We start from the raw sequence: 23,530 nt of genomic DNA, 5'->3' as shown, positions 1-23,530 counted from the left end.
ATGTGTATTGCATCTTCTTCTTAGAGTTAATTTTTGCCTCTTATACTGGAATATTTCTTTCTGATCATTATTGTATTGTCTCACCCTAAATGTCTTTCTCTCAGAGAAATTTTTTCTGCCTACAGAATATTAACATTACTCTTCTATTCCCATTTTTATAATACTCAGTATTTTATGGAATTTATCATTTAGTATAATTATAAAAGATTGTGATTTTTTAATGATTTACTCCCCCACTGAGCTTTGTAAGCTCCGTAAGGGCTAATAATGCATTCTTTTACAGCTATTTCAATAAATACTCAAATTTACAAGTAATAGCATCACATAAAATTTTCTCATTTTTGTCTGCTCTAAAATGAAGATGATAACTAACTTCTGTGTTTTCTGATGGACATTAAAAGATAATAAAATGCCCTTCAATGGACGAATAAATAAGGAAGATGTGGTCCATATACACAATGGAGTATTATGCCTCCATCAGAAAGGATGAATACCCAACTTTTGTAGCAACATGGACGGGACTGGAAAAGATTATGCTGAGTGAAATAAGTCAAGCAGAGAGAGTCAATTATATGGTTTCACTTATTTGTGGAGAATAACAAATAGCATGGAGAACATGGGGAGTTAGAGAGGAGAAGGGAGTTGGGGGAAATTGGAAGGGGAGGTGAACCATGAGAGACTATGGACTCTGAAAAACAATCTGAGGGTTTTGAAGGAGTGGGGGGTGGGAGGTCAGGGTACCAGGTGGTGGGTATTATAGAGGGCACGGATTGCATGGAGCACTGGGTGTGGTGCAAAAATAATGAATACTGTTAGGCTGAAAATAAATAAAAAATAAATTTAAAAAAGATTATAAAATATTGATGTAAGAGGTGGATTCTAAAGCAGACATATACTCATTAAAGAGCATGCAATGCACTCCACCACCACCACCAGTAAACAAATTTGTATGTATGCTTTAGTAAAATTCCAAATGATACATGACATAGACCTAATTTATTGCTTTTAATTAGTTGAAACAATAAATGAGGGAATATAAAGTCTTTCTCAGAATACTTTGAGTTGATAACAGAGGAATGAGTTAGAATTTCCTGCTATGAGAAGGAACTCAGTGGAGAGAAGAAATGAGTGTTTCTGTAACTAGAATGCAGAAAGTGAAGAGATTCGTGTGAGATGTTGCTTATTAAGTGAACAAGAATCATAAAAGTCTTATTATAGGCCATTGTTGTGGACTGAATGTTTCTGTATCCCCACAATTCAAATGTGGAAGCCCTAGTCTGCAATGTAACTATGTTTGAAAATAAGGCAAGTGAGGAGATGGTAATGGTTTAATCAGTCATATGGATGGGTACCTCATGTTCTACAGCTAGTTCCATGTAAGAACAGAGAGAAGACATTAAGCTTGCTCAAATTCCTCCATGTGAAGACAACAAAGAGGCAGCCATTTCCAAGTCAGGAAAAGAACTTTCACCAGAAACTGAGCCCTGACTGATCTTGATCCTGAATTTTCCAGCCTCAGAACTGTGAGAAAATAAAATTCTGATGTTTAAGCCATTCAAGCAACACCATATTTTTTTTTAAAATGCCAGCCCAAACAACCTGGGCAATCATGTTAAAGATATTAGTCTTTATCTTAAAAGCAGTAAATTCCAATATCTAGTGATTACATGACTACTAAAGACAACTTATTAAATATATAAATATAGGTGATTTATTTTTGCTCCTCCTTAAAAAAGAAACTATTATGTGGTACTGTGTCCTGGCCTAAAAAAATTTGACTTTCAACCATTGGTCATGTCATTTTGGTTAATGTTTTTATACTCTAGTAGTTTGAGTAGGTTGTGTGCCTAATGGGCCTTAATATTAGATGGTATTTTGATGAAAGAAATTCTTAGATGTGTTTTGATAAATATATGGAATTAAGCAGCAAGAAATACAAGAACTTAGGTTCAGGCACTTTCTAAGGCATTTTAGCACACTTTTTACATTAAAGCAAATCTTTCTAATGTCAGGGGCAGCTACTCAGATAGTTAAATTAGATAACAGAATTGAGTACAGTGGAGAAACTTAGGACGAATAGAACTCTAGATCCAAAGGGCTGTATCAGGCTGCTATGCTTACGAGAGTCTCAGTTTTTATTTATGCAGCAACATTAGGCCTGATAAAACCTTTCTAGCTAACCATGTATTTTGAATACCAGTCATCGATTAAAAAAAAAAAAATTCTAACATCCCTTAGGTTAATTAACAAACCCTCTGATTATATTTTTTTTAGTTAGGTTTCTGGTGCATGTGTAACCATCCCTGAAGTGTGGATGTCTGGTTAGTGTACTTTAAATTCTAACTAACAAACCTTTGAAAACTAAGGTTAATTTATACACACGTCAAACTATTTGCATTGAAGTATTTTTAAAGTAAATCGTCAAAGAGTATAACAAAAGTCTTTCAGTGTAGATGTGATACAGGCATATTTCTGCATATAGAACATCAGTTGTGAAGAATGATTCTACATAAATAAATCAGTAATATAATAAATCACATTAATAGAATGAAGGATAAAAACCATATTGTCATCTCAATAGATTTAGAAGAAATTTTGACAAAATGCAACATCTTTTCACAGTTAAAGAAAAAAAATCAAGAAATTGGCTATAGAGGGAATATGCCTCAACATAATAAAGGCCATACGTGATAAGCCTATAGCTAACATACTCAGTATTGAGAGTTTGAAAGTTTTTCCTCTAAGATTATGAGTAATACAGGAGTGCCCACTCTCACAATTCATATTCAACATAGTACTGTAAGTCATAGCTAGAGCAATCAAGCAAGAAAAAAGAAATGAAAGACATTCAGTGAGAAAGGAAGAGATAAAGTTATCTCCATTTGCAAATAATAGAATCTTATAGACAGAAAACCTTAAAGACTCCACCAAAAAAACTGTTAGAACTAATTCAGTAAATTTGCAGTATATGAAACCAATAAGCAAAAATCAGCTGCATTTCTATCCACTGACATTAATAAACTTTTGGGAGGAGAAGTTAAGAAAACAAACTTATTTACAGTAGTATCAAAGCCAAAATTTTTAGAAATAAATTTAACCAAGGAGGTGAAAGACCTGTACAACAAAAAAATGTAAGACACTAATGAAAGAAACTGAAGAAGACACACGTAAATGAAAATATGTCCTTTGTTTATAGCTTGGAACAATTAATATTGTTAAATTGTCCATGCCATCAAGATAATCTATAGATTTTATGGAATCTGTACCAAATTTTTAAATAAATAGATAAAAGCAATCCTAAAACTCATATTAAACCACAAAAGACCACAATCAGCTAAGTAATATTGAAGAAAAAGAACAAAGGTGAAAGCTTTATGCTTCTTGATTTAAAGTTATACTACAAAAACGACAACAACTACAACAAAACGAAACTATACTACAAAGATACAGTAATCAAAACGAAACTATACTACAAAGATACAGTAATAAAAACAGATGAAAACAGATACATACACCAGTGGAAGCAAATAGAAAACCCAGAAACCCAGTAGAGAACTGTCTCCCTACATATAGACAGTCAACTAATCTTTGAGAAGGGCACCAAAAGCACACAATAGGGAAAGAACAGTCTCTTCAATAAATGGTATTGGGAAAACTGGATATCCACATATTGAAGAATAACATGAACTCCTACCTTACACCACTCACAAAAATTAACTTGACGTGGAGTAAAGGCTTAATGGTAAGACCTGAAACTATAAAACTCATAGAAGGAAACATAGGTAAAAAGCTTTTGCCATTGGTCTTGGCAATGATTTATGGATTTGACACTAAAAGGCAACAAAGGTAAAAATAAACAAGTCAGACTACATCAAAATAAAAAGCTTCTGCACACAAAAAAACAAGGATGAAAAGTCAACCTACAGAATGGGACAAAGTATTTGAAAATCATATATCTGATAAGGAGTTAATATCCAAAATCTATAAGGAACTTCTACAAGTCAGTAGGAAAAAAAGTTAAATAACTTGATTTAAAAATGGGCAGATGACCTGAATAGATGACATTTTCCCCAAAGAATACATCCAAATGACCAATAGGTACATGAAGAGTTACTCAGTATCACTAATCAACTGTGAAATGCAATTGAAAACCACAGTGAGATACACCTCAAACCAGTTAAGATGGCTATTATCAAAAGATGAGATAACAAGTGTTGACAAGGTTGTGGAGAACAGAGAACCCTTGTGCACTGTTTGTGGGAATGTAAACTAGTATAGCTATTATGAAAAGAAGTATAGAGGTTCCTCAGAGTTAAAAATAGAACTACCATATGATCCAGTAATCCCATTTCTGTGTATATATCCAAAGGAAATGAAGCCTCAGTATCTTGAGTCCTGTATCTGTACTCCCATGTTCACTGGAGCATTATTCATGAGACCTGGAAAAGACCTATTATTTGATGATGAATAAACGGGTACAGAAGAAAATGTGGTATATGTTTGTAATGAAAATTACTTAGCTGTAATAAAGAAGTAAATCCTGCCATTTGTGACAGAATGAATGAACCTGGAATGTGTTGTTAAATGAAATAAGTCAGATGGAGAAAGAAAAATACTGGATGATCTCATTTTTATGTGGAATATATAAGAAACTGAACTTTTAGAGACAGTATATTAATGGGTGCCAGGGACGAGAGGAAATAGGAAGATGTAGGTCAAAGGGTACAAACTTCCAGTTATAAGTTCTAGGGTTCCAATATATACCACAGGAATTATAACCAACAGTACTCTTGTTCTTACCACACACCCCATAAAGCACCACACAAAATGATAGCCATATGAGGTAATGGATGTGTTAACAAACTTTATTGTGGTAGTCATTTCACAGAGTATATGCCAAGTCATTACATTGTACACCTTAAGTTTACACAGCTATATGTGAATTATACCTTAATAAACTTGGGGAAAATAAAAAAAAAAACACTTGTGAGCAGTTGGGAGAATAGATGAGGGGTACAAGATGGCGGAGGTATTATGGGAACACCATTTGAGGAAAGCATATGAAGGAAATTTGGGCCATCATGGAGACAATTTGCAGAGAGTTTAGCAGGTATGAGCTGTTTTTAGGGTGAAAAAAGAATCCAAAGGTGTATTAAATATTTTTGGGGAATTGAAGGTATCTAAAGAAGAATGATTTCTAACTTTTATTTGCTCAACTAGATGGATGGAGGTGGTATTTGCTGGGTTAGGAATGGAAGAGCATGGTTGTATACCATTAGCCTATTGATTTTATAGACATCAAATTATCTTTGAATATCTTAGAGTTTGAATTATCTTAAGAGAGATGCTATGAAGGCATTTTCATGTAGTGCCCTTGAATGAAGACAATGATTTATATTTGGAGATCAAATTTGGGAGATAGCTAATTGCCCATGATAATTAAGCTTGTTTAGGAATAACTAGAGAGCATATAAAGTGAAAAAACCTATGGCATTTAAGAGCTTTTACATTAAGAACCTGTTAGAGGAAGATGGGTTTGTAAAGAAGAAGTAGCCATAAAGATAGAAAGCTAAGGGAATATTCTAGAAGCTAAATGGAAGAGAAAGTTTCCAGAGGAGGATGCATCATTGGTGCTATTTTAGCTGAAAAGTCAAGACAGATGGTTTAACATGTCCACTTAAGGGACAGAGAGGCCATTAATGACCTTTGTATTACCTATTTATGTAAAATGATGGGATGGAGACTGGATATAGTGTAAGAAGAATGGATGGTAGCTGAGGAAATGGCCAGGGTTCATTTAGTAGTTGTTTGAAACTGGACCCTCTTTCCTTCCTTCCTTCCTTCCTTCCTTCCTTCCTTCCTTCCTTCCTTCTTTTTTTATAATTAGTTTTTATTTATTTTATTTTTTTACATTTATTTATTTATAAATTTGAACTCCAGTGTAGTTAATCTAGTGTTATATTAGTTTCAAGTTTATACTTTAGTGATTCAGCAGTTCCATATATTCAGTGCTCATCAAAATAAGTGTACTCCTCAACCTGATGACCTATTTCACCCATCCTCCTGCCTACCTCCCCTCTAGAAACCATCTGTTTGTTCCTTTTAGTTAAAAGTCTGTTTCTTGGTTAGTCTCAGTCTCCCTTTTTTTCCCTTTGTTCATTTTGTTTTCTTTTTTTTCTTCCAGGTTTTTATATAAATTCAAGTTAGCTATATCCAGTGTAATATTAGTTTCAGGTGTAGGATTTAGTAATTCATCACTTGCGTATAGCACCCAGGGCTCATTACAACATGTGCCCTCCTTAATACATCATCATTTAACCCTTTCCCCCACCTACCTCCCCTCCAGCAGCTCTCAGTGTGTACTCTATAGTTAAGAGTTATTTGTTTTATGCTTTGTCTTTTTTTTCCCTCTATGTTCATCTGTTATGTTTCCTAAATTTCACATAAGTGAAGTCATATGATATTTATCTTTCTTTGAGTGACGTATTTTGCTTAGCATAGTACTCTCTAGCTCTATGCATGCCATTGCAAATGGCAATTCTTAAATTCTACATATGAGTGACATCTTGGAGTATTTCTTGTTCTCTGACTGGCTTATTTTTCTTAGCATTATGTTCTCTGGATCCATCTATGTCATTGCAGATGACAACATTTCATTCTTTTCTATGGCTTGATAATATTCCACTGTGTATGTGTGTGTGTGTGTGTGTGTGTGTGTGTGTGTGTGTTATTTCAACCAACAGTACACAAAGGTTCATTTTTCCCCACATCCTCACTAACACTTGTTCTTTCTTTATTTTTTTATTTTAGCCATTCTGAAGTTGGGAGGTGCTATCTCACTGTGGTTTTAATTTGGATGTCCCTGACGAGTAGAACATTTTTTCATGGTTCTGTTGGCCATCTGTATGTCGTCTTTGGAGAAATGTCTGTTCATTCTTAACTGGATTATTTGGATTATTTGTTTTTTTGTGGGTTGAGTTGTGTAAGTTCTTTATATATTTTGGTTACTAGCCCTTTATTGTACATATCATTTGCAAATATTTTCTCCCATTCAGTAGGTCGCCTTTTGGTTTTGTTGGTTGTTCCCTTTGCTGTGCTGTGATTTTGAATCTATTTTTATGTAGTCCCAAAGTTTATTTTGCTTTTGTTTCTCTTGTCACAGGAGATATATCTAGAAAGAAGTTGCTACAGCTGATGTTGGAGAAAGTACTGCCTGTGCTCTCTTTTAGGATTTTTATGGTTTCAGGTCTTGCATTTAGGTTTATAATTTGTTTTGAGTCTATTTTTGGGTATGGCTTAAGGAAGTGGTCCATTTCATTCTTTTCATGTTGCTGTTCAGTTTTCCCAACATCATTTATTGAAGAGACTTTTTCCAACTGCATATTCTTTCCTCCTTTGTTGAAGATTAATTGATTATATAAATGGGGATTATTTTGCACTTTCTATTCCATTCTGTTGATCTTTGTGTCTGTTTTTTGTGCTAGTACCATACTGTTTTGATTAATAAAGCTTTGTAATAATATCCTAAAGTCTGGAATTGTAATACATCTCTAGTTTTGTTTTTCTTTTTCAAGGTTTCTTCAGAATCTTTTGTAGTTCCATTAAAATTTTGGGATTCTTTATTCTGGTTTTGTGAAAATGCCATTGATAGCTTTTTTTTTTCTTTTTTAAAGATTTTATTTATTTATTTGACAGGCAGAGATTACAAGTAGGCCGAGAGGCAGGCAGGCAGGCAGGCAGGCAGAGAGGCAGGCAGAGAGAGAGAGGAGGAAGCAGGCTCCCTGCTGAGCAGAGAGCCTGATGTGGGGCTCAATCCCAGGACCCTGGGATCATGACCTGAGCCAAAGGCAGAGGCTTTAACCCACTGAGCCACCCAGGCTCCCCGCCATTGATAGTTTAGTAAGGGTTCCAATAAATGTGTAGATTGCTTTGGGTAATACAGACATTTTATATATTTATTTTTTAATGATATTGTTCATTTTAGCACAAGTAGGGGGTGTGGCAGAGGGAGAAGGAGACTGACATGAGGCTTAATCCCAGGACCCTGGGATCATGACCTGAACTGAAGGCAGAAGCTTAACCAGACTGAGCCACCCAGGTGCCCCAGTATAGACATTTTAACAATATTTGTTGTTCTAATCCGTGAGTGTGGGATGTCTTTCCATTTCTTTGTTGTTGTCTCTAATTTCTTTCATCAGTGCTTTATAACATTTAGAGTACAGATTTTTAACCTCCTTGGTTTATTCCTAGGTATTTTATTATTTTTGTTATAATTATAAATGGGACTATTTTCTTAATTTCTTTTTCTGCTGCTTCATTATTAGTATATAGAAATGCAGCAAATTTCTATATATTGATGTTGTATCCTGCCACCTTACTGAATTAGTGTATCAGTTATAGTAGTTTTTTTGGTAGAGTCTTTCCAGTATTCTGTATATAGATAGTATCATGTTATCCACAAATAGTGAAAGTTTTACTTATTCCCTACCAATTTGGATGTCTTTGTTTCTTTCTGTTTTTCTGATTGCCTGTGTCTAGGTCTTCCAGTACTATGTTGGATAAAAGTGATGAAATTGGACATCTTTGTCTTGTTCCTGATCTTAGGGCATGAATGGATGTTGTACTTTGTCAAAAACTTTTTTGCATCTATTGAAATGTTACTGTTTTTATCCTTTCTCTTATTGATGGGATGTATCATGTTGATTAATTTGTGAATATTTAACCACCCTTCCATTCTAAGAATAAACCCTGCTTGATCATGGTGATTGATTTTTTTAATGTATTATTGGATTGCATTTGCTAATATTTTGTTGAGGAATTTGCATTTATGTTCATCAGAGATACTGGCCTCTAGTTCTCTTTTTTGTGGTATCTTTATCTGGTTTTGGTTATCAGGGTAATTCTAGACTCAGAATGAATTTTGAAGTTTTCCTTCTTCTGTTTTTTGGGAAAGTGTGAGAAGAATAGATATTAACTCTCCTTTAATATTTGGTAGAATTCCCCCATGAAGCTGTTGGATCCTGGACTTTTGTTTGTTGGGAGTTGTTTGATTACTGATGGTTTCATTGCTGGTAATCAGTTTGCCAAATTTTCTGATCTTCAGCTTGAGTTTTGGTAGGCTACGTATTTTTAGGGATTTACCCATTTCTTCTAGGTTTATCCATTTCTCCTAGGTTGCCCAATTTGTTGGCATATAACTTTTCTTAATATTCTCTTATAATTGTTTTTCTGTAGTGTTGGTTGTTATTGCTCCTCTTTGTTTCTGATTTTATTTTAGTCCTCTCTCTCTATTTTGGATGAGTTGGCTAGAGGTTTATCAATTTTGTCAATTTATTCAAAGAACCAGCTTTTGGTTTCATTGATCTATTCTATTGTTATTTTAGTTTTCATTTATTTCTGCTATAGTCTTTATTATTTCCTTCCTTCTGCTGTTTAGGGTTTTGCTTGCTGTTCTTTTTCTAGCACCTTTCAGTATAAGGTTGGGTTGTTTATTTCACAAGTGGGATTTATCCATGGTACGCACGGGTGGTTCAACATTTGCAAATTAATCAATGTGATAGAACAAATCAATAAGAGAAGAGAGAATAACCACATGTTCCTCTCAATTGATGCAGAAAAAGCATTTGACAAGATACAGCATCCGTTCCTAATTAAAACGATTCAAAGTATAGATAGGGATAGAGGGAACATTCCTCAACTTCAGAAAATCTATGAAAAATCCACAGCAAATATCATATTTAATGGGGAAAAGCTGATAGCCTTCCTTTTGAGAGCAGGAACATGACAAGGATGTCCTCTCTTGCCACTGTTGTTCAACATAGTACTAGAAATCCTAGCAACAGCAATCAGACAACACAAAGAAATAAAAGATATTCAAACTGAAAAAGAAGAAGTCAAACTCTCTCTCTGCAGATCACATGATACTTTATACAGAAAACCCAAAAGACTCCACCCCCAAACTACTAGAACTAGTACAATAATTCAGTAATGTGGCAGGTTACAAAATCAATGTACAGAAATCAGTTGCTTTCTTTTATACTAACAATGAAAAAATAAAAAGTGAAATTAGAGAATCGATTCCATTTACTATAGCACCAAGAACCATAAGATACTTGGGACTAAACCTAACCAAGAGGTAAAGGATCTGTACTTGAGGAACTACAGAACATTCATGAAAGAAATTGAAGAAGACACAAAATGATGGAAGAACGTTCCATGCTCCTGGATCTGAAAAATAAACATTGTTAAAATGTCTATCCTGCCTAGAGCAATCTATACTTCCAATGCCATCCCAGTCAAAATTCCACAGGTATTTTTCAAAGATCTGGAACAAACAATCCTAAAGTTTGTGTGAAACCAGAAGATACCTTGAATTGCTAAGGAAGTGTTGAAAAAGAAGAACAAAACTGGGGGCATCACGTTGCCTGATTTCAAGCTTTGCTACAAAGCTGTGATCACCAAGACAGTGTGGTCCTGGCACAAAAATGGAAACACAGACCAGTGGACAGAGTAGAGACTGGAACAGAGTAGAGAGCCCAGATATGGACCCTCAACTCTATGGTCAGATAACCTTTGACAAAGCAGGAAAAAATATCCAATGGAAAAAAGATCGTCTCTTCAATAAATGGTGCTGGGAAAATTGGAGAGCTATGTATAGAAGAATGAAACTCAACCTTTTTCTTATACCATACACAAAGATAAATTTGAAATGGATAAAAGACCTCAATATGAGGCAGGAATCTATCAAAATCCTAGAAGAGAACATATGCAGTAACCTCTTCGACATCGGCCACAGCAACTTCTTTCAAGACATGTCCCCAGAGGCAAAGAAAATAAAAGAGAAAATGAACTTTTGGGATTTCATCAAGATCAAAAGTTCCTGCACAGCAAAGGAAACAGTCAACAAAACAAAGAGGCAACCCATAGAATGGGAGAAGATATTCATGAGTGACACTACAGACAAAGGGCTGATATCCAAGATCTATAAAGAACTCCTCAAACTCAACACACACAAAACAGATAATCACGTCAAAAAATGGGCAGAAGGCATGAACAGACACTTCTCCAAAGAAAACATACACATGGCTAACAGACACACGAAAAATGTTCATCATCATTAGCTATCAGGGAGATTCAAATCAAAACCACTTTGAGCTACCATCTTACACCAGTTAGAATGGCCAAAATCAACAAGACAGTAAACAACATGTATTGAAGAGGATATGGAGAAAGGGGAACCCTCTTATTCTGTTGGTGGGAATGCAAGTTGGTGCAGCCACTTTGGAAAACAGTGTGGAGATTCCTTAAGAAAGTAAAAATAGAGCTACCCTGTGACCCTTCAATTGCACTGCTGGATATTTACCCCAAATATACAGAAGTAGTGAAAAGAAAGGCCATCTGTAACCTAGTGTTTATTTGAGATGTTTCTTGCTTTTTGAGGTAGGCCTGAATTGTTCTAAACTTCCCTCTTTGGAACTGCTTTTGCTCCATCCCAGAGATTTTGGACCATTGTGTTTTCATTTTAATTTCTTTCCATGTAACTTTTGATTTCTTTTTGACTTTTTGATTGACCCATTCATTTTTTTGGTAGCATGTTATTTAACCTCCATGTGTTTATGCTCTTTCCAGATTTTTTTCTTATGGTTGATTTCCAGTTTTATAGTATTTTGGTTAGAAAAATACACGTGGTATGATTTCAATATTTTTAAATTTGTTGAGACTTGTTTTGTGGCCTACTACATGATCTATGTTTGGAGAATGTTTGAAATGCACTTGAAAAGAATGTATGTTTTGTTGTTTTGGATGGAATTTTTTGTGTGTCTGTTAAATCCATTTGGTCCAGTGTATCATTCAAAGCTACTGTTTCCTTGTTGATCTGATGATCTAGATGGTTTGTCTGTTGATGTGAGTAATTAAAGTCTCCCACTGTATTGTATTACTTTCAATTATTTCTTTTGTTACTAAATGTTTTATGTATTAAGATGCAACCATGTTGGATGCATAAATACTTAAAACTTTTGTATCTTCTTTGTGGATTTTCCCCATTTTGTTTATACAGTGTCCTCCTTTGTCTCTTGTTACAGTCTTTGTTTTAAAGTCTTCTTTGTCTGATATAAGTATTGCTACCCTGACTTTCCTTTGACATCCATTTGCATGGTAAAATATCCATCCCTTCATTTCAATCTGCTGCAAGTGTGTGTTCAGGTCTGAAATAAGTCTCTTATAGGCAGCATACAGATAGGTATTATTTATTTATCTGTTCTGCTACCCTGTGTCCTTTGATTGGAGTATTTAGTTCATTTATATTCCCAGTAATTTTGATAGATATGTATTTATTGTCATTTTATTACTTATTCTGTAGTTATTTTTATATTTTTTCTCTGATCCTTCTTTTGCTCTCTTTCATAGTTTGCAGCCATTCTTTAGTATTATATTTTGATTGTTTCTCCTTTATATTTTTCATATCTGTTAAAGTTTTTGATTTGTGTTACCATTAGATTTGTATATAACCTCTTCTGCATATACCAGTTTATGGTAAGTTGATTGTCAGTTAAGTTTGAACCCATTCTTTATTCTTTTTCTCCCTATATTATTTATTTATTTATTTATTTATTTATTATTTGAGATAGAGAGAGAGTGAGCAAGAAAGCGGAGTGCAGAGGGAGAGGGAGAAGCAGGCTCCCCGCTGAGCAGGGAACCTGATGTGGGGCTTGATCCCAGAACCCCAGGTTCATGACCAGAGCCAAAGGCAGATACTCAACCAACAAAGCCACCCAGGAACCCCTCCTCCCCATGGTTTACACATATGGTGTCCTGCTTTACATGCTTTTATTTTGTGAATCCTTTGACTGATTTTTACAGATATACTTATTTTTACTGTTTTTGCATTTCCTACTTTTCATACTCATGGCCTTTATTTTCCACTCAAAAAGTCCCCTTTAACATTTCTTGTTAGGCTGCTTTCATGGTCAAGAACGCTTTTAGTTTATGTTTGCCTGAGAAACTCTTTATCTCTCCTTATATTCTGAATGATAACCTTGTTGGATAGAGTATTCTTGGCTGCAGGTTTTTTGTTTTGTTTTGTTCTGTTTTTTTTTTGTTGTTGTTATGTTGTTGTTTCCCCTTTTAGCACTTTGGGTATATAATGGCATTCCTTTCTGGCTTGCCAAGTTTCTGCTGGAAATCTATGGACAGCTTTATGGGATTTCCCTTGTATGTAACTGTCTTCTTTTCTTTGGCTGCTTTTAAAATTCTCCTTTATCACTCTTTTCTACCATTTTTAATTACTGTGGGTCTTAATATGGACCTCATTGGCTTGATTTTGTTGGGGATCTCTCTGCCTTCTGGGTTTGGATATCTGTTTCCTTCCCCGGATTTGGGAAATTTTTATCTATTATTTATTCAAATAAAATTTCTGCCCCATTTTCTCTCTGCTTTTCTTCTAGGATACCTATAATGTGAATGTTATTTTGTTTGATGTAGTCACTGAATTCCCTAAATCTTCCTAATTTTACCTGTTATTTTTTTGTCTCACAACTCAGCTTGATTAGTTTCCATTACTGTGTCTTCCAGGTCAGTAATTCATTCCTCTGCTTCCTCTAGTCTGATATTTATTCCATTTCATATTCTTTTAATTTTATTTATTGTGTTTTTCATCCCTGGTGGGTTATTTTTTATCTCTTTATTAAGTGTCTCACTGATGTCCTCCACTCTTTTCTCAAGTCCCATGAGTGTCTTTATGATCATTACTTTAAATTCTTTATCAGACATATTGCTTATACCTGTTTGCTTAGGTCTCTTACTGTGGTTTTATCCTATTCTTTCATTTGGGACACATTCCTCTGTCTCTTCATTTTGTCTAACTCTCTGTGTCTTTTGCTTTGTGTTAGACACTCACTATTTCTCCTGCTATTGAAAGTATTGTCCTTATGAAGAAGAGGTCCTGTGGTACCCTGTAGTGCAGCTGTCCCCTGTTACCCAGACATAGCATTTCAGGAGGTTTCTCCTGTGTGTATTGTGTGTGACCTGCTGTTGTGTCCTGGCCACTTTTGGTGGCCAGTTTTAACAAGGTGTACCTTAGGCTTCTATAAAGCCCTGCTGCTGCTGTTGCTGGCACAAAGTTCCCACAAAACACACTGCATGAGAGATGCAATGCTGCTGAGGTTTGTGCTATCTTCTGGGGGAGGAGGCCACAGCCCCAGGACTAAGGTAAGCATAACTGGAAAGGGCAGGTCTGCCAAAACTCGGGCAAGTAGCTTGGTGTAAGCAAGTTAGATAGTGCATGTCCTTGCAGCAGATGGCCCAGTGTTTATGCTTAGGAGTGGGGAGGGAAATGGATCCTGCCAGCTCCTTTACTCCTGAAGGGGTCTTCTTGTGATTCCTGCCTTTCTAGGAGAGGCTCTGAGATGAGTATTTTGCTCTTTCCCCCATATGCCCTGAAACTGCTCCTTCTACATTGTGTCTTCCAGGGATTTTTGTCATGGTGTCTCTTTAAGGGTGGGAATTCAGCTTCCTGTTGCCCTTGGGGCTCTCCCAGAGAAGAGCCCCCTGATTTTTAAAATTCCAGGCTTTATCTCCCAAGGGTTGTAAGAACTTAGGATATTCAGTTGTTCCTGCTTTCAAAGCCAGATGTTATAGGGATTCATCTTTCCCTTGCCAGCTCCCCAAGATGATGTTCTGTTTCTTGCCCTTCTTATACCAGTGGCTCCCTCCCTCCTGTTAACTCCTAAGGTGCATTTTGCTTCCTACAGCATCTTCACCCCTTCCTACCCTTTTAGTTGTGGCTTTTTCTCTACCTTTAGTTGTGAAGTTTGTTCTGCCAGTCTTCCAAGTGGTTTCCTGGATTTTTAACACTGATGTAAGTTTATTTAGTTGTATCCATGAAATATGCTGAGTTTAGGGTCCTCTTACTCCATCATCTTCCCAGCCTCCTTGGATCCCTTTTTCCATAGGGCAGTATATCCTTCCATACATTCTCACACTATATACAGTTCACACAGTATAAACTGATATTTTGGCTTAAAGTGTTTTAATTGTTATTATGGGGCTATTCTTTGCAGTCAAAGAAATGAGTGTTGTATGTAGAGATTCCCAGAATTATCGAGCTGCTGAGTATATGTTTTATTAGTATTTTTGGACTTTGAACAATTATCATTTGTAGGTTCTTAGATAACATGTGACATTGGTTGTAAGCATACTTAAGGAAATACCTTCATAATCTAGCTTAAATTCAATCCCTTAGGAAGCATGGCTACTCTTTATTTCCCAGTATTAACTCCAAAATTTTCTTAGCTATTCTCGATACCCCTTCAGTGTAAAGTATAAATTATAGATGATCGTCCAACATCATGAACTCAGAAGGTAATGCAGGAAATGGCTTGGATATCATTAATTCTGGACACAATTAGATGCTGATTATCTTAACTCTGATTGTTTTGTATCTATTCAAAGTTATAAATTGCCAACATTTATTTTTAAAGAAGTTTTTCAGGCTTATTTCTTATTATTTTGTAGTAACATTAAAAGCAAATTTTTATGATGATTATGATATGTTCAGTCAAGATGAAAATGTATTATAGAATTGGCAAACAGCCTGAGTATTTATTTCAGTGTGATGCTTATGTGCAACTGTTACATGTTCTATTGTTTTGAATTTGACATTAGAGGAGACTCTCTTGATTTATATATGTTTGGACTGGAAGGCTAAACATATATAAATATTTAGAGGAGAAATATTTGAAAACTAAATTTTAGTGTTGATAGTTGGAGAAAAACCCTTAATAAATCTCTCCACCCCCATTCTTTTCATCTGGTTGAGCCTATTTAATTAGCCTATTTAATGAGCCTATTTAATTTAGCTCACCTACTATTAATTAAGGAGGCTCTTCATGAGCTCTTTGGATGGGGAAGTTACCTCTTATTTTTGATGGCATAGTATCCTGATCATATCTGTTATAACACTTTTCACATTGAAACCTTATGATTATCTGTCTCTTATAACTGAGCATTCCTGAAAGAATGGGCCATACTTATCCATTTATGTAACATCGGTGTTTAGCAGGCTATAGTTAAATAAGAGAAACTGAGTTGAATCATTTTTAAACAATAAAATAACCTCAATATTATTTAGGGTTTCTAGAGGATCTTTTATTATGCAAAAAACTCAAAAGAGCAACTTTCAGTTCTAGAAATAAATAGGAAGAAGAATATATATGTACCCATTCTCACATAGTTGTAATTCCTCCTAACATTGACTTCTCTGGGCCTGTGCAGTACATTTTTTTGAAGCTTTTTTTTTTTTTTTCATTTCTGTTTTGTTTTGTTTTGTTTTAATTTTTATTTATTTTTTAAATTTCTTTTCAGTGTTCCAGAATTCATTTTTTATGCATCACATCTAGTGCTGCATGCAATACGTGCCCTCCACAATACCCACCACCATGCTCACCCAACCTCCCACCTCCCTCCCCTCCAAAACCCACAGTTAGTTTCTCAGAGTCCACAGTCTCATGGTTCATCTCCACCTCCAATTTCCCCCAACTCCCTTCTCTCCATCTCCCCATGAAGCTTTTAATACAGAAACAAAATAAAGATAGAAGAAACTAGAGAGAATATAATCCACTGGTCCCTATCACTTAATGAATCTATGTTTTTACCCGTACCCTTGATGGACATCTGGGACCTCAGTTTGGATCAAATTTTTCTTCCAGTATAGTGGACTTTTTTTTTTCTTTCACATTCAGTATGCATTCCTCCTCCTCCTTTTAACAGTGTCCTATTGCTCTTAGAAAGCCATCTATCACCCATTCTCAGCCAGTGTCCGGATTCTGAGAAGAGCAAAGGATTCAGGTTCCTCACCTATGTCTATATTTAGATCTTTGTGCCTTTTTCAAAACTAGCTTGCATTAGAAAAATACATACATGAGTTTGGTTCTCCACCTCTCCTTCAAACAGAATATGGATCTAGGAAAGAGTAGCTAAAGTTAAATATTTACTATCCCTTCCCCACCCTCCTATTTATATCCATGTTCTTCCTCAACATGTTCGTAATATCAGCTCATGAATGTCCAATCATCAATTACTGCAGATATTAAAAAACAATTTAAAGTGATGTCTGTGTCATTTAGATGTTATGATTTGGATTTAATAAATGTGATAAAATACATTATATAAAGAAACCCATAGTTCCATCATCGGTAGTGAGTGTAAGCTATATAAATTAGATATATAATCAAAATTATGGCCTAGTTGCATAGAAATCTTACTTTTCCAATTAACAAATATGCAAATGGTTTATTATGCTAATTTAGTTTAGAATGCCATTATCTGTGACATTTTAGACTCAGATTAACAAAAGAGAAACTGAAAGTAACCTCTTTGAAACTAGAATTCTAATTGAAAGTTTTAGGATTTCAAAACAAAAATCTGTTTTCTGAATTTCTATTGCATGTGTTTACATGGGTAGCGTCTTTAGTGTCCTTCCTTTAGGAACTTAAAAAAAAAAAAACTAAAATGAAATATCAGTTCACTAAAGCAGGATCCCTGCCCCAAGGTTTGGCAAAGTGCATCCTGTCTCACTGTTTTTTTCTGAGGCTTTTACAAGGAAAAAAAATATCAGTTTACCAGAGTTAGCCCTCTGGCCAAAGTCTCTCTCAGTTCCAAGTAATGGATCCTAAATGAAAGAACAAGAAAAGGTAAAATGCCAACATCTTGTTAAAGGTTTTTAAAAAGTTTTCAAAATTTTATGAAAGTGAAAAGAAAAAAAAAGTATACTGAAAGAGAGAACTGGCCTGGAAAAACAACTTGGAAAGTGAACATAGTTACTACTTTAGGGCTGTGAAGTGCTCTTCTCATCAAATGGAATTTCTCCACAAATGCTCCAAAAGTTGCCCAGTTGATGGCAAGCACAAAAGCCTTACTCATAAAGATTTTATTTACAGATATATTTTGAGCAGAATTTAGGAAGGCAGAGATAGTTCAAGTCATAAATAAAAAAATCTGGAGATTTTAAAACAAGGAAAAAAGGGTTATTTTGCAATGCTAAATATTTCAGTCTGAATTTGGGATTTGATCTACATTAACTTCTGGAGTAGACCCTTAATGACCTAATACCAGGTTAGAAATTAAAAACCATTTTCATGAAAAATGGAAGCATTCAGTTAAATGTGTCTTTCAGATTTAATATGACTTTGACATCTAGAAATTAAAATTTTTAATTTTTACTATTACATATCAGTGACATAATCAGATTAACTGCAGAGATGGCTTGTACATTTTCATCTCAAAATTTAAATGAAAAATTCAGATTAAGCAATGAGAGATTACTGATGCAACTCTAATGGCCAGTGCAGCATCATACAATCTTTGTATTCATAGAGCATTTAATGAATAAAGGTAGAAGTGGAGAGGAGGAAAACATCTACTCAAATATTAAAACTGCAGAAGTTGAATCACATAATGAAAGCTGGAGTTAATTGCTACTATGAGTGTTGTTAAGATACCCTGGGCTTACCATGCACTCTGTGCTTCTTCGGTCATTTATGTTCAAAGTCCCCACAAGGAAGTGGTTTTTTTTTGTGAAATGCCTTTTGGAACTATTAAACTACTGGAAATGAGTACAGTGGTGTAACAGCATTGAGAACACAGAGCCATTCTTCGATGTTCCCTGAAGTGTGTTCTGGAAAACACTAATAATATGGTCCAGGAGAAAAAAAGCATGGCATGTTCAGCTAAGTTTGGAAAGCACCATTCACCATCCCTGTGAGAGAATAGCCATATACATTAGCACAATAAAGGTATGGAAAATGCTTTAATAAAGAAGCATTTGACTTTGTTATCTGCATATTGCCCAAACTTGGATGACTTTGAAGCCCTTCTTATTAAATTTTTTTATAAACATATAATGTATTATTAGCCCCAGGGGTACAGGTCTGTGAATCATCGGGTTTACACACTTCACAGCACTCACCATAGCACATACCCTCCCCAATGTCCATAACCCTACCACTCTCTCCGGACCCTCCTCCACCCAGCAACCCTCAGTTTGTTTTGTGAGATTTGAGTCTCTTATGGTTTGTCTCCCTCCGGATCCCATCTTGTTGAAGCCCTTTTTAAAAGTAACATCTATTAACATCAAATAGAACTAGGAAAATAGACACATCTTTTGGTGAATATTGATAGTAAGATCACTTTATGATTGAAATCAGCATCAGACTAGTAAAGCTAAGAGATAAATGATGTATTCCATTCACTGGAATGGAATATTTTTCTTTAGAAGTTAAAAAATTAATTCCCACATTCTAGTTTATACTCAAGTTCTGAGATCTCCAGGGGCATGAGGTAGGTATTCAGAGGCTGTCATCTTTAGGTGCCTGTACCAAAGAATTTTGTTCTGCCTCTGTAAAGGTGAGGATTGGATGCAGAAATATGATGACTGCAGAAATAAGAGACTGGCATATTTTGAGACTTTAATTGGATGAATTGTCCAAGTTCAAGTCTTATCATTATTTATTGGAGCATTTGCAGCAATCTTCTGCAAACTTTTCCCTTGTACCAGAGTAATGTCTAAGCTACATGTCTGACCATGTAATTCACACATATGATGTCTTTCAGTGACTCTGTATCATTTTCTCAATAAAATTTTCAAAATTTCTAAAATTTATTACAACCTTGATCATCATCTTCTCCAAGATTAGGTAGGATAAATGCTGTTATTTATCCAGATATTTTGACTTGCTGGTCCACTTCTAGCAGGACCTGATTATTCAGCAATCCATGAACTATGGAATGTAGTTAATATAAAATCTTTTGAGAGTGACCATGATCGTCCTTTAGCACTTAATACATTGCCTAAAATAACAAGACCACCTGTCTCCAATGTTTGAAATGGATCGAAATGTAAAATTAACATGGACACCCACCTTGAGGAAATTTGATGGCCTTATGAAAGTTTAATGGAAAATAAAATAAGAATTATTTTGCACAGTCATGGCACTGACTTGCAGTGTGGCATTGAGAAAAGCTCTCAACTTTTCTGTGACTGTTTTGTTCTCTTAAACATAGCTGTTAGAAAGGGGGGAAATGAGTATAGTTGAAAGCACTAAAGATGAAAGACTAAAGAAAATATAATGGGTAGTTAATGAGTCAATCACATTAATGTGATAAAATCCATAAAAGGAAGTCTGAATGAACACTGTGACTATTCTCAGGATAGACTTTATGAATACTTTAGAATTCTATATAGGATAGAAATGGTCTGTTTATTTAGACTTCCCCCCACCATTTTATTTTTTTAATTTAAATTCATTTAGCTAATATACAGTGCATCATTAGTTTTTGATGTAATGTTCAGTGATTCATTAGTTGTGTGTAACACTTATTGCTCATCAAATCACGTGCCATCTTTAATGCCTGTCACCCAAGTACCCCATAACCCCATCTACCTCCCATTCTGCAACCCTCAGTTTGTTTCCTGGAGTCTAGAGTCGCTCATGGTTTGTCTCCCTGATTTCTTCCCTTTCAATTATTCCTCCCCGTCCCTATGATCCTCTGTGCAGTTTCTTTAGGCTTTGTGGGAAGAATGTGAGGGGAGTACATACCTTATGTCCCTTTACTTTTCAGGCAACATTTGCCATTCGAGGATATCAACTCACAAGATGTCCACTCTGTTACTTCTCCCTCCTCACCTAACAGTCACTACAGTGATCTGCCTCTTAATTTGTTCAGGTAACATCCATTTATGTGATTTTTTAGACTTAATAAAGTGGCATAAACCACAGCCTGTACCATTCATGAGTTCAGTGACTCAGGAGATGATGCCATTACATACGAAATAGAACCATTGTTTAGCATTTCCACCACCAACATTGCTGTTTGCAGGGTTCCCATATTTCCTGTTACAAAAAGGCTGAAGGCTTAAGTAATCATGATGGGAGACACTTTGCACTGTGTACACTTTAATCCTTCCTTGAGCAGCATAGTCTTCTGAGAAATACATAAATGAGCAGAAGACACTGCAGGTTATGTTCATTTTCATTTCAACAGGATTGCCCTTTTTTTTTTTTATTGTTTCTTACTGTGTGTCAGTATTCTGAAGCTGTAAAAAGAAGAGCAGAAATAAAAGCAGGTGGAAATAAAGGTGTTACAATTGAGCAATGTAGTTAAGGAGCCTGAGCTTCAAAAGTGTATCATTCTTTATACAGCAAAACACCAGTATTAGTAATACTTTTAATGCATCTAAATGCTGCCAAATGTTTCTGTTGACTATCTTATTCCCAAGGGGTTCCTATAGCTCAGGTCACTCAGGTACTGCTTTTTAAATTACCATGGTGGTGAATTCAATTACTACTGTACTCTTTCAGCGGCCTTAAAGAATAAATGGTCTTCCTAAAATGTTTTTCTCTTTGGAAAGGTCTAGAGTGTTAGGACTGGATGGGACCTTAGAGATTATCTGATTCACTGTTCCATAACCTTGTCTGATGACAAGACTCTTCTGAGAACTCTTTAAAAAGGTACAGATTTTCAGGCTACTCCCTGGATGCTCTGTTACAGTAAGTTTGACATGGAGTCTAAAATCTACATTTTATAACAAAGATTCCAAATGACTCTTAGCATCAGGCCAGTTTGGAAAAGCCATATTAGTCCCACTTTTTTTTAGAAATTTTCTAGAAGAGCAAGGGGATGCCCAGATAGATTGATTCTTCTAAGTTGTGTATTGCACAACATTTTTTTTTTAAATTGAGATTAGTTTATGAAAAAATGTTGATACACAGTGTTTATGCAGTCCATGGCAGGGAATGGGGGAATATATTTTCTTCGAATTTAAGCCTTTGTATTAAATAGAACAATGTCATTTAGAGGATTATAGGAGAAGTAACAAGAGACACTTTGCTTTGTATACAACAGTGGTTCTTAAGCAGGGATGATTTTATTCATGAAGCGACATTTGAGAATGTCTGGAAATATATTTTTGGTGTCAAAACTGAGGGGAGGAAGGTACTTCTTATGTGTGTGGCACACAGGGGCAAAGATGCTGATAAACACACCGTAATGAACAGAATATCCCCCCACAAGAAAAAATTACTTGGACCAAAATATCAATAGAGTCCAGGTTGGGAAACCATGGTATTCGCTTAATCCCTTCTTGAGCATCATCTTTCTGTGTGATACTTACTAGTAATATTAAGCAAACTTGAGAAGTAGGACACAGTTTATAATTTTCTCCCTAAAGTTAAATAGAAAATCTTATATCAAGGCTAAGCAGGATATTTATTGATGTGAGTTATGCTATACTTAGACTGGATAAAGTTGATTTTTTTTTTCTTATGACCATACAGTAAATCATTTTAGGATCCCTTCCTTCTTCTATTCAAGTACCTAGACCTTTCTATTCCAGAGCACCCCCAATTATGTCTGCTTTGGCCTTGCTTCATTCTGTTCCTAGATCATCCACACTCTAATTCCCTGGGATCAGCTACAAGCTACAGGGTCAAAGTTGATTGATTTTTAGCAGAAATAGACAGAATTTTGGTCCAAAATGATAAAACCAGAGGCTATATGAATGGACTTACTCAGTTTACTTAGAGTAACTTGTTTTCCACATCAGACTGATTTTCTTTCCCTAATATTTCTCAATTCTAGTTCCTTTCCATCTGTTTGATCAAAGCTTCATATACTCGTCATCATTTTCCTGAACCATTGAAATAAACACTTAATATTGAAATAACCTCCTACCTTTTCTGCAACTTTTGCCATCTTCCTACCCATTTTCCACCTAATGATTATCTTTGTAAAGCACTTTTTCTCCCAGATTTTTCCCCATTCCATCAGTGGTCTTTCCTCTATAAGAATGTTTCTTAAACTTGGGTTACATATGGAATCTTTTTAAAGGGGAAACAAATTCCTTCAGATCACTTGTCCATCTTGAATTACTTTATTTTAAAATCACTTATACATGTGTAAACATAAAACCAAATTTAAGATACAACTATGAAACCAAAACATTTTCAAATTTAAAATAAACCAAGCTATACAACAAAGAAAATTCAAAAGTATAATATTAATTCAATATGACCATTAATATTGTCCAGAGTCTGTAACAGTGCTTGCTGTGGCCATGGTTCTTTTACTTTCAGATGTGTGTTCCGTATAGTGAGCTGGAGCATGACTCAGTTTGTCAAATTCTTCATTTTGTCCCTGGCGTGAACACATTATTTATATATGGAAGCTGCCTTCATTCTTTTCCCATTAGTCCAGGATAGATAAATGTTGTACACCAGTACAAGCAAAAAAAAAAAAAAAAAAAAAAAAGTACAGAACAAAGACAAATGCAGGCACCAGTAATTGATAATCTACATCATCCAGGTCTCATATTGTTATCTTATATTTCTTTTCTTGTTTTAAATAGATTTTATTTATTTATTAGAGAGAGAGAGAGAGAAAGAGAAAGCATGAGCAGGGATGAAGGGAGAGGGAGAAGCAGACTCCCTGCTGAGTAGGGAGCCCTATGTGGGGCTCAATCCCAGGACTCTGGGAT

The 23,530-nt window shown here is 35.2% G+C and overlaps 1 protein-coding gene across 3 annotated transcripts in view; it reads left to right on the top strand.

The window, feature by feature from the left end:
- The window catches only part of LOC101691909 (cytochrome c oxidase subunit 7B2, mitochondrial), a 168,649-nt gene that overhangs the window by 139,195 nt on the left and 5,924 nt on the right, over positions 1-23,530 (top strand). Inside the window, exon 3 of one of the 3 annotated variants that reach the window (XM_004764913.3) lies at positions 20,617-20,721. The exons of the other annotated variants lie outside the window; for them this stretch is intronic. The gene's annotated coding sequence lies outside the window, so the exon portion shown is untranslated. The remainder of the gene's footprint in view (positions 1-20,616; positions 20,722-23,530) is intronic. 3 annotated transcript variants of the gene reach the window in all.

The sequence above is a fragment of the Mustela putorius genome, unplaced genomic scaffold (genome assembly GCF_011764305.1).
Source record: "Mustela putorius furo isolate JIRA1106 unplaced genomic scaffold, ASM1176430v1.1 tig00000430_pilon_pilon_pilon, whole genome shotgun sequence".
Classification (NCBI taxonomy): domain Eukaryota; kingdom Metazoa; phylum Chordata; class Mammalia; order Carnivora; family Mustelidae; genus Mustela; species Mustela putorius.
The sequence above is the reverse complement of the archived record's forward strand: the minus strand, read 5'-3'. Positions and strand labels throughout refer to the sequence as shown.